The sequence below is a fragment of the Dasypus novemcinctus genome, chromosome 9 (assembly GCF_030445035.2).
Source record: "Dasypus novemcinctus isolate mDasNov1 chromosome 9, mDasNov1.1.hap2, whole genome shotgun sequence".
Taxonomy (NCBI): domain Eukaryota; kingdom Metazoa; phylum Chordata; class Mammalia; order Cingulata; family Dasypodidae; genus Dasypus; species Dasypus novemcinctus.
In genome coordinates, this window is record NC_080681.1 from 9,753,371 (window position 1) to 9,766,235 (window position 12,865).

General features: G+C 38.9%; 1 protein-coding gene across 5 annotated transcripts in view; it reads left to right on the top strand.

Annotated features, from left to right (window-relative positions):
- PHTF1 (putative homeodomain transcription factor 1) overlaps window positions 1–12,865 on the top strand; it is a 96,668-nt gene that overhangs the window by 80,710 nt on the left and 3,093 nt on the right. The window lies entirely within an intron of this gene.

Genomic DNA, 12,865 nt, shown 5'->3' on the forward strand with positions numbered 1-12,865 from the left:
GCCCTGGGAGGATCTACAATGTCTGGTAATTGTCCCTGAAGCACCACCCAGGACAACTCCAAGTCCCGAAAACGCCTCCACATCTCATCTCTTCCTCCCATTCCCCACACCCAGCAGCCACCATGGCCACTTTTCCCACACCAATGCCACATTTTCTCTGTGGACCTTGGATTGGTTGTGTCCACTGCACTTCTATGTCAAGAGGAGGCTTGGATTCCACATGGATACTGGATGCAATCCTCCTGCTTTCAGTTGTAGGCACTCTAGGCTCCATGGTGTGGTGGTTGACATTCTTCACCTCCATGTTAGCTGAGTGGGGTAAGTCCAATAAATTAGAGTGTAGGAGCTGAAGTCTGTTGAGGCTCAGGGCCTGGCTATCATATTGTCAGTCCAGAGATTCAAATCCCCTAGATATATCTTAAACCCCAGCCCCAACTACAATTCCAGTAAAGTAGCATGAAAGGCTTGTGAAGGGAAATGGACTTTGGCCCAGTGGTTAGGGCGTCCGTCTACCATATGGGAGGTCCGCGGTTCAAACCCTGGACCTCCTTGACCCGTGTGGAGCTGGCCATGCGCAGTGCTGATGCGCGCAAGGAGTGCCCTGCCACGCAAGGGTGTCCCCCGCGTGGGGGAGCCCCACGCGCAAGGAGTGCGCCCGTGAGGAAAGCCGCCCCGCGTGAAAAGAAAGAGCAGCCTGCCCAGGAATGGCGCCGCCCACACTTCCCGTGCCGCTGACGACAACAGAAGCGGACAAAAGAAACAAGACGCAGCAAATAGACACCAAGAACAGACAACCAGGGGAGGGGAGGGGAATTAAATAAATAAATAAAATCTTTAAAAAAAAAAAAAAAAGATCCCATCTGTGTCCAGCTCCATCACTCAGAAACCAGCTCCAAAGAAGGGCCAACTGACATGGCAGTGAACCCCATCTGCCATGACATAGAACCTGTGGGCCTCTTTAGCCCTCAAAAGAACCATTACCTGGGGCTGTATCTACTTTATCTGTCTCTGAGACTCTGCTCTGGTGTGCATAAGGGCAATCCTTCTGACATCTTCCAGACTCTTTTTTAGAGACTCATAGCCATATAAACTCTTTTCTCCTTTCCATTTCCCCCCTTACTCTTTCTTAAGTTGATATCCACTATATTCTAGTACTGTAAACTTACTGCCTTTTCCTTTAGAAATAATAACTGATTTGTGTGGAGCTACTTTGAGATCATGTGAACCGTCACTTGTTAATTTTAGCATGCATTCATAATTCTTACCTGAATCGGTTACCACCATGATGGTTGCAATTAGCGATTTTTCTAACTCTAGCCTTCTTTCTCCTTTTACTGGTTGTCACTCTAAGGAAGACATTTCCCTTTATTCATTCATTCCATTATGGACTTACATATTCTTATTAAATGGGTTATAATCTCTTACTGTCGTTATTTGTTTTGATACTTTATTTATTTTAAAGCATGTACCTGTATGCACACAGACAGGATTGTTTACCTTTTTAGTGAATTGACCTCTGGTAGTCTTATGTCTCCCTGTTTCTAATAATGTTTCTTACCTTAGCAGCTTCTCTATTTGATATTAGCTTAGCTACACTAGCTGTCTTTTGATTACTTTTTGCAAGTTATATGTTTTCCATTCTCTTTCATTTTTTTTGTCCTCATATTTAGATGCATCTCTTTTAATCAGCATATCTTTTTAAAATACAGTTTGTTTTTTAATCCAGTCTCACAGTCTTTGTGTTTTTACAGTATCTGGCCCATTTAAACTTAATGCAATTACTGTAACTACAAATACGATTTGGTTTTTATTTGGCCTATTTGTTAATTTTCCTCCTTTCTTGTCATATTTTATTAATATTCCTTATTCCATTTAATCCTGTCTTTTAACTTGTTTTACATTCTTCTACTTAGCAGTAATCCTAGAAATGACAACATCATTAGGTTATTATGATCAAATAAAATGATCACTTTTACCACTTCTAGATACTGCTAGGGCATTAGAACACTTTTTCTCATTTATCACTTTCCCTTCCATGCTGTTATTATCCTACATTTTAATTTTACATCTATTTTAAACGCACAAGATGCAATTATTTTTCTTTTGCATTGTCAATTATTCATTTATATTTACCCACATATTACCTCTTTCCATTGCTCTTCATTATTTCCTGCATTTCTGTGTTTCCTTCTACTTGAAGACTTCCAATAGTATTTAGTTTTCATTTGTCTGTAACTGTCTATCACTTTCATTTTTAAAACATTTTATTGTGTTAAATATATATACTATAAAGTTAGACATTTTAACCATATGTTAATTGTACAATCCACTGTCACTAATTGCATTTGAAATGTGGTGCAGCCATCACCACTGGATAGTTCTAAAACTTTTTCATCACCCCAAACAGAAACTCGGTACCCCTTAGGTACTAACTCCCTGCTCCCTCCTCCCCACAGCCCCTGGCAGGCTCGAATTTACTTTTTGTCTCTATGAATTGCTTATTATGGGTATTTTATAAAGTGAAATCACACGATATTTGTCCTTTGTGTCTGGCTTTCTTTCATCTAGCATAATGTTTTCAAGATTCATCCATGTTGTAGCAGGTATCAGAATATCGTTCTTTTTAAAATTCTTATTTTGACATATATACAACGCAAAATTTCCCATTTCAACACTTTCAAGTACACAATTCACTGGTATTAATCACATTCACAATGTTCTCCTACCATCCCCACCACCCATTATCAAATTTTCAACACTCAGAACAGAAACTCTGCACCCATTAAGCAATAAGGGGCCCCAGCCCCCAGTGCCCTCTCATCGACTTCCCATCCCTGTGAGTTTTCGTATTCTGGGCATTGCGTATCAGTGGAATCATACAGTATTGGTCCTTTTGTGTCTGGCTTATTTCATTCAACACGATGTCTCCAAGGTTAATCCACGGAGTAGCATGTATCTGACCTCATTCCTTTTTATGGCTGACTGCTATTATGTTGTGTGTATATTTACCACATTTTTATACATTCACCTGTTGATGGATTCTTGGATTGCTCCTACCTTTTAGTTTTAGTTTTTCTGAATGATGCTGACATAAACATTAGTGTACAGATATTTGTTACAATCCCTATTTTTCAATTCTTAAAAAAATTTTTTTTTAATTACTAGAGAAGTTGTAAGTTTACAGAAAATCATGCTGGAAATACCGAGTTCCCATTACCACCCTATTAACACCATGCTTTAGTGTGGTACATTTGTTACAATTGATGAAAGAGTATTTTATAATTGTGCTATTAACTGTAGTCCATGGTTTACATTAGAGCTCACTGTGTTGTACAGTCCTATGGGTTTTTTTAGATAAATTTTATTCTAGTAACATATATAACCACAAATGTATACTTCAATGCTGTTAATTACATTCACAGTATTGTGCTACCATCACCATTCTCCATTATCACAACTTTTCCATCACAAGCAACAGAAATTCTGTACCAATTAAGCTTTAATTCCCCATTCTCTACCCCTTCCCCAGCCCCTGGCAGACTATATTCTTCTGTTTCTATGAATTTGCTCATACCAGTTATTTCATATCAGTGAGATTATACAATATTTGTCCTTTTGTGTCTGACTTATTTCACTCAACATGATGTCTTCATGTCACATGTATCAGAACTTGTTCCTTTTTGTGGCCACGTAATATTCCATTGTATGTATATACCACATTTTGTTTATCATCTGTTGTGTTTTCAGTTCTTTTGAGTATGTACCTAGAAATGTAATTGCAGGCCCAGAAGGTAATCCTATGTTTAACTTTCTGAGGAACCACCAAACTGTCCAAACTGTCTTCCACAGTGGCCGTACCATTTTACATTTCTACCAACAGCGTGCAGAGGTTCCTGTTTCTCCACATCCTTATCGTAACTTATTCCCATTCCTTTTTAAAAAAGAATAGCCACTCTTGAGGTGTGAAGTGATAGCTCATGTTTGTTTGTTTTTTTTTTTAAAGGAGGCTTTGGGGATTGAACCTGGGACCTCATACATAGGAAGCAGGCGCTCAACCACTGAGCCACATCTGCTCCCTCATTGTGGTTTTGATTTGCATTTTCCTAATGGCTAATGATGTTAAGCATCTTTCCATGGTTTTTTGGCCATTTGTATATATTCTTTGAGAAATGTCTGTTCAAGTCCTTTGCCCAGTTTTCATTTGGGTTGTTTGTCTTTTTGTTGTTGAATTATAGGAGTTCATTATATATTCTGGATATTAAACCCTTATTAGATATATGATTTCCAAATACTTCCTCCCATTCTGCAGGTTGCCTTTTCACTTTCTTGATAATATCCTTTGATATGCAAAAATTTTTTATTTTGATGAAGTCCAATTTATCTATGTTTTCTCTTGTAGTTTGTTTTTGGTGAAAGTAGAATTGACTGCCTAGTACAAAGTCCTAAATATAATTCTCCTATATTTTCTTCTAAGGCTTTTATAGTTTCTGTCCATATATTGAGGTCATTGATCCATTTCAAGTTAACTTTTTGCAAACAGTGGGATATAGGGCTCCACTTTCATTCTTTAACATATGGATATCCAGTTTTCCCAGCATCATTTGTTAAAAGAGACTATTCTTTCCCCACTGAGTTGATTTGCCACCCTTGTCACAATCAGTTGGCCATAGATTTGTGAGCTATTTCTAAACTTCCAGTTCTATTCTGTTGGATCTATATGTCTGTTCTTGCACAAGTCCCACACTGTTTTGATTACTGTAGCTTTTTCATAAGTTTTGGAATCAGGAATTGTGAGTCCTTGTATTAGTCAGCCAAAGGGGTGCTGATGCCAAGTAACAGAACTCTGTTGGCTTTTATAAAGGGTATTTATTTGGGGTAAAAGCTTATAGTCACAAGGCCCTAAAGAGTTCAACTCAAGGTACCATAAGAGGTACTTTCTCACCCAAAGTCATTGGCCACGTTTTGAAGCAAGATGGTGGGCGGTGTCTTCAAGGGTTCTCCGCCCTCCTTCGTCTTCTTAAGGATCCGTGGTCCCAGCTGCTTCCAGTCTCAGGTGTAGGGTGGCCTAAAGCTTGTCTCTCTCCCCAGGACTCATTTCTTTCTAGACTCAGCTGCTCTGTTCTCTTCACAAGGTTGGATGTAGACCATCAGGCTCGGCTCTTCCCAGGGCCTCTGCCATGTGTAATGAGCTCTCTCTCTTCCTCTGTGTTCTTCTTTTCTGTGTATCTACTTCCATGTGAGAATCTATTTTATCAGCCCAGCAAGAGGGCAGAGACTCAATGTTGAATTGCACTCTAATGACTTGGTTGAATGAAAGCCCTAATCTTAACATAACTTAATCAGACGTCTCAGCTGAATCTCATACAAGCAAAGGGTTATCACGTCAATAACAGACGAGTTTACAACATAACCTATATCTCTTTTTGGAATTCATAAATAATATTAAACTGCCAGAGTCCTCCAACTTTGTTCTTCTTTTGCAAGATAGATTTGACTATTTGGGGCCCCTGGCAATTCCATATGAATTTAATAGCCTTTTTAATTTCTTCAAAGAAGGCTGTTGGAATTCTACATTGAATCTGTAATTCACTTTGGGTAGTACTAATATCTTAACACTAGTAAGTCTTCCAATCTATGATCACAGGATGTCTGTATATTTACTTAGATCTTTTAGAATTTCTTTCAGCAACAATTTGCAGTCTCCCATGTACAAATCTTTTAGATCCTTGATTAAATTTATTCCAAATATGTATTTTTTCTTATAGTTGCTATTGTGAATGGGATTGTTGTCTTGATGTCTTTTATTGGAATGCTCATTGCTGGTATATAGAAACACAACTGGTATTTGTGTGTGATATATTATACCCAACATTTTGCTGAATTTATTTATTAGGTCTAACAGCTTTCTTGTGGAAGTTTTTGGGATTTTCTGTATATAGGATCATGTCATCTGCAAATAGAGATAGTTTTACTTCTTCCTCCTTTCCAATTTAGATTCCTTTTATGTATTTTTCTTGCCTAATTGCTCTGGCCAGTAAAGTGTTGAATAGCAGTGGTGAAAGCAGGCACCCTTGTCTTATGCTTGATCTTAGGGAGAATGTTTTCAGTCTTTCACCATTGAGTCTGATGTTGGATATGGGTTTTTTATAAATGCCCTATATCATGTTGAGGACGTTTCCTTCTAGTCTTAGTTTTCTGAGTACTTTTTTTTTTTCAATAAAATAAGAAAGGGTGCTGGATTTTGTCAAATGCCTTTTTGTGTCAATTGAGGTCATGTGCTATTTTTACTTCATTATATTAATGTGGTAAATTACATTAATTGATTTTCTTATGTTGAACCATGCTTCCATTCCTGGGATAAATCTCACTTGGTCATGGTACATAATCCTTCTAATGTGTCATTGGCTTCAGTTTGCTATGATTTTCTTGAGGATATTTTACATCATAATTCATAAGGGATATTTGTAATTTTCTCTTATATGATATCTTTTTCTTGCTTTGGTGTTAGGGTGATGTTGGCTTCATAGAATGAGTTAGGTAGTATTTTCTACTCTTCAATATTTTTTGGAAGAGTTTGAGAAAGTTTGGAGTAAATTCTTCTTTGAATGTCTGGTACAATTCATTAGTATAGCCATTTGGACCTGGACATTTCACTTCTGGGAGATTTTTGATTACTGATTCAGTCTCTTGTTATTGGTCCCTTGAGATCTTCTATTTCTTCTTGAGTCAGTTTTGGTAATTTGTGTGTGTTTTGTTTTAGGAATTTGGCCATTTTTTCCCAATATTTGTTCAAATTTGTCCATAAATCTAGATTATCTAATTTGTTGGTGTACAATTGTTCATAATATTCTCTTAATATCCTTTCTGTTTCTGTGAGGTTAACAGCAATGCCCCCCATTTCATTTCTGATTTTAGTTATTATGTCCTTTCCTTTTTTTTGCTTTTCAGTCTGGTTAAAGGTTTGTTAATTTTATTCAACTTCTCAAAGAACCAACTTTTGATTTGATTCCCCATATTTTTTATTCTTTATTTTTCTGTTTTTAAATTTCATTTATATCCACTCTAATCTTCATTATTTCCTTCTTTTTGTTCACTTTGTGTTTAATTTACTCCTCTTTTTCTACTTTTTCCAGTATCAGGTTAGGTTACTGATTTGAGGCCTTTCTTCTTTTTAAATGTAAACATTTATAGCTATAAATTTCCCTCTGAGCACTACCTTTGCTGCATATCATAAGTTTTGATATGCTGTATTATCAATTTCCTCTTCCTCAAGGTATTTCCTAATTTCCCTTGTAATGATTTTTTTCCTTTCACCCATTGTTTATTTAAGAATATTTTGGTTAATTTCCACATTTTTGTAAAATATCCAGTTCTCCTTATGTTATTGATTTCTAGCTTCATTCTCTTGTGGTCACAGAAAATATTTTGTGTGATTTCAGTCTTTTAAAATGTACTGCAACTTGTTTTGTGGCCTAATTATGGGTCTTCTTTGGGGAATGATTCACGATTCATGTGCACTAGAGAAGAATGTGTATTCTGTTGTTGGGTCAAGTGTTCTGTATATGTATGTTATGTCTAGTTGATTTATAGTATTATTTAATTTCTCTATTTCCTAGTTGATCTTTTGTCTAGATGTTCTATTCCTTATTTTAAAAATGGTGTATTGAATTTTCCTACTATTGTAAAACTGTCTATTTTTCCCTTCAAATCTTCATATATTTTGGGGCTCTGGAATTAGGTGTACGTATGTTTATAATTGTTATATCTTTCTGTTGAATTGACCCTTTATCAGTACGTATTGCCCTTCTTTGCCCCTTTTAATAGTTTTTTACCTAAAGTCCATTTTGTCTCAGAATAGTTACTCCAGCTTTCTTTTAGTTATTGTTTGCATGGAATAGTTTTTTCTGTCCTCTCACTTTCAACCTATTTGTGTCTTTGTGTATAAGGTAAGTTTCTTATAAACAACATATAATTAGATCATTTTTAAAATTCATTGTCAGTCTCTGCCTTTTGACTAGAGAGATTAATTCACTTAAAGTTGGTAATGCAGGCTTTTCTTCTGCCATTTTGCTATTTTGTCCTGTAAGTATTTTTACCTTTTTTGACCCTTATTTGTTCCTTTATTGCCTGGTTTTGTACTCAGTTGATCTTTTGTGGTGACCATTTAGAATCCTTCCATTTCCTTCTGTGCATATTTTTCAGGTGTTTTCTTTGTGGTCACCATGGGCCTTTACTTTAACACTCAAATCTCTAACAGTCTTGTTTGATTTGCTGCCAGCTTAACTTCAGTCGCATACACAAACTGTGCTCCTGTACCCCTCCAGCCTCCTCTGTGCTGTTTCTGTCACAGATTGCATCTTTAGCATTGTGTGTTAAAAACCATAGACTTATCATTTTTAAAATGCAACTGCATTTTAGATAATGCAGGAAGTAAAAAGTGGAATTAGAAATCAAAAATGTAAAAGAACTGGCTTTTATTTTTTTCTTTGGCGGTACTGGGCCCAGCGTTGAACCTGGACCTCCTTGTATGTGGGAAGCTGGCGCCCAGCTCCTGAGCCACACCTGCCCCTAGTACTGGCATTTATATTTACACAGATAGTTAACTCTACCAACGATCATGATTTTTTCATATGGCATCAAGCAATGGTTTAGGGTCCTTTCCTTTTAATCTGTAGAACTCCTTTTGCATTTTCTTTAGGGCCAATCTAGTGTTGATGAACTCCCTCAGCTTTTGTTTATCTGAGAATGTTTTAATCTCCTCTGCATTTTTGGAGCATCGTTTTGCTGCATATAGATTTCTTGGCTGGCAGTTTTTTTCTTTCGGCACTTTACCACAGCCTTCCTGCCTCCATGGTCTCTTGAGAAACTGGCACTTAATCTTATCGAGGCTCCCTTGTAGATGATGAGTTCTCTCTTACTGCTTTAAGGATTCTCTATTTGTCTGTGGCATTCAGCCCTTAATTATAATGTGTCTTGGGTTGTGTCTCTTTGAATTTATCCTATTTGGAGTTTGTTGCACTTCTTGATGTGAATATTCACATCTTTTTTTAAACTTCGTAAGTTTTTAGTCCTTGTTTCTTAAAGTATGCTTTCTGCCCCTCTCTCTCCTCTCCTGGGACTTCCATATTACATACATTGTTATTCTTGATGGTGTCCCAGTGTTCTCAGGCTCTCTCTTCACTTTTCTTCATTTTTTTTTTCTTTCTGCTTCTCAGACTAGATAACTTCAATGTACTATCTTCAGGAGTGCTGATTGTCTCTTCTGCCAGTTTCAGTTTGATGTTGAACTTACCTAGGAAATTTTAAAATTTCAGTTATTATGATCTTCAGCTCCAGTATTTTTGTTCCCAAATTTCTGTCTTTATTGAAATTCTCATTTTGTTCATATATCATTTTCCTCATTTCCTTTAGCTCCTTGTTTGCATTTCCTTTTAGCTCTTGGAGCATATTTAAGAGTGTTTTTTAAGTCTTTGATATGTCAAAAATCTGGGTGTCCTCATTGATGGTTTCTGTGGCTTTATTTTGTTCCTCTGAATGGGCCACTGTTTCCTGTTTCTTTGTAAGTCTTATGTTTTCTGCAAATTGGAAAAATGTGAGTATTTTAATCTGTTAAATCTGGAATTTAGTCACTGAGATGTGGTCTTTACACTGTATGTCCAGCTAGTGATGACAGCGATTTCCTTTAATGCCAAGGGTTAACCAAAACAAAGTGGAAGAAAAACACCGTTCCCAGTCTTTGCAGAGTGGCTCTTTGTAGGTGCTCTTCTTTAGGGCTTCGCCAGCTCTACAGGGAGCCAAAAGAACTACCCAAGTTGAAAGCACCGGGTCCTCTCTGGTCTTGCGGGGCCTGTGTCTTGTCTTGGGCATGTGTGTATAACTGTAGGAGTTCCCCCATTACACGAATCTCCCACATGCTCCAGCTTCCCCTGGAAATTTGTAGTCCTTCCTCCCAGTCCCCGGTGCTCTTATTGTATGTATTAAAGCCAGTAATCATTTGCCCCACGCAGCTGCAGTTTGACTTTTTTTTCTTTTAACAGCGTTTTGCTGTCCTGTGAGCCTCTTCTTTGTCCATAGGAAGTTCTGGGACTGGAAGAGAGAGACAGGGTCCTGGCTCGGTTCTTCAGGCTGCCCGTGGGTTGTGCAGCCATGTATGCACCCCTGTATGTGCGTAAGGATTATTCTGCTCCCTCTGCAGCCAGCTCTAGGGTCCTGCACTGGAAACACGGGCCAGCTCCATACTGAGCCAGGAAAAGAGTGAGGGAAGGGCATGCAAAGGCACCATGAGGTTTTCCTACCACTTTTATGTTTCCCTTTACTTGATATGGTGCTTGCTCAGTTAATGCAACCCTTTAACTGTTTCCCAGAGCTCTAGGAAAGATGGTATATTAGTCCGCCAGAGGGGTGCCTATGTAAAGTACCAGAACACTTTTTGGTTTTATTTGGGAGTAAAAGCTTACAGTTCCAAGGCCAAATCAAGGCATCAGCAGAGATGCTTTCTCATCAAAGTCAGCTACCGTTGATCCTGGTGTGTTGCCATGTGGTGAAGCAAGATGGCCTCCGATCTCGCTGCCGATCTCGGTGAGGTTTCAGCTTTCTGCGCTGGGCGTCCTCTCTCAGGCTCAGCTGCTCTGCTTTCTTCCCAATTTCAGCTACAGGCTGGCAGAGGGCTTGTACTGAGGGCTTCCTCTTTCTCCTGGTGAGTGTCCGTTTGTATCAGACTCAACAAGGGGGCAGGGACTCAACCTGAGTCATGCCTTACTGACATAGTTGACAGAAAGCCCTAAAAGCAGGTAGTCTAATCAAAGCCATCTCATCTGAATTTAATACAATCTAAGGGTATCACACCCAGAGGAATAGATTAGTTTTCAAACATAATCTTTCGCTTTTTGGGAGTCATAAAATAATCTCAAACTGCAATAGATGGTTTTGTCCATTTTTACCTGTAATTCGGAAATTCTGTGGGGAGATGGCACCCTGGACTATCTTGCTCTGGAATCTTACTGATATCACCTCCACTTCATCCCTTTTTATGGCTGAATAATACTCCTTTGATGTATATAGCGTATTTTGTTTATCTGTTCACTTGCTGATAAACACTTAGATTGTGTCTACCTTTCGGTTATTGCAAACAATGCTACTGTGATCATTGGTGTATAAGTGTCTGTTTGAATCTCTGTTTTAAATTATTTTGTATACATACCTAGGAGTGAAATTGCAGGGCCATACAGTAATTTCTTTTTTTTTTTTTTAATTTTATTTTTCTCCCCTCCTTGCCCCGTTGTCTGCTCTGTGTCTGTTTGCTGTATGTTCTTTTTTTTTTTTTAAAGATTTATTTATTTATTTAATTCCCCCCCCTCCCCCGGTTGTCTGTACTCGGTGTCTGTTTGCTGCATCTTGTTTCTTTGTCCGCGTCTGTTGTTATCAGCGGCCGGGAAGTGTGGGCGGCGCCATTCCTGGGCAGGCTGCACTTTCTTTTGCGCTGGGCGGCTCTCCTTATGGGTGCACTCCTTGCGCGTGGGGCTCCCCTACGCAGGGGACACCCCTGTGTGGCACGGCACTCCTTGCGCACATCAGCACTGCGCATGGGCCAGCTCCACACAGGTCAAGGAGGCCTGGGGTTTGAACCCTGGCCCTCCCATGTGGTAGGCGGATGCCCTAACCACTGGGCCAAGTCCGTTTCCCTGTATGTTCTTCTGTGACTGCTTGCATTCTTGTCAGCAGCACCAGGAATCTGTGTCTCTTTTTGTTGCATCAGTTCTCCGTGTCTGTGGTGCCATTCCTGGGCTGGCTGCACTTTTTGCATGGGGCGGTTCTCCTTATGGGGCACACTCCTTGAGCATGGAGCTCCCCTACATGGGGGACACCCCTGCATGGCAGGGCACTCCTTGTGTGCATCAGCACTGCACGTGGGCCAGCTCCACACGGGTCAGGAGGCCCTGGGTTTGAACCCTGGGCTTCCCATGTGGTAGGTGGATGCTCTATCAGTTGAGCCAAATCCACTTCCCTACAGTAATTTGTATGTTTAAATTTTTTTTAAGAACCTATCATTTTCATTTTTGAAGGATATTTTCACTGTGTGGAATCCTAGGTTGCCAGTTATTTTCAGCATTTTTAGGCTGTCATTCTGTTATCTTCTGATTTCCATCTTTTCTTTTCAAAAATGAACGTTGGTCTTATTGCCGCTTCTTTAAAAGTAATGTCCCTTTTCTCTGGTTTCTTTTAAGGTTTTTTCCTTTCTTTAGGTTTTTTTTTTTTTGCAGTTTGACTGTGATTTGTGCATGTTATCTGTTGCTGCCCAATAAATTGTATTGCTCTTGCGGAAGAGGTAGGCGTAGGTTGTTACTAGGACTTGCTGTTCTTCCCCTAGCATGACTCATTGGATAGGAGTGAACAGTGAACCAAAGTAAGGAAAACATTTTCCCTTTTCAGTTATAACTAAGAACTAGAGATGTAAGTGTTGGGTTTTGGAAGATAGATCAGCAGGGGTCAATGAGGTCACTTGTTTGCCGTGGCAGACCACAGCTCCGGTACAAGGCAAAGTGAGGAGGGAGCAGAAAGCAATGGAATTTGCTACGAGCAGTGGATATGTGAGTCCAAATGGCCCTAGGGGCAGAGAGATGGAGAGGACAGGTGCTTGGTGACTTACGTTTTTCAAAAGGCCTGCATTTAGTTTTTGTGGGAGTTCTATATATTTTTCCCCCCATAAATTCTATTTTACCTTAGACTTGAGTGAATTTCTTTTATCTTTTAATCAACCCAAAGAACGGAAGAAAAGGAAAGGAAAGAAAGAAAGAAAAGAAAACCAAACAACTTTTACTAGAAAACTTAACATATATTAATACTCAATAAATAGTAGCTGCTACTG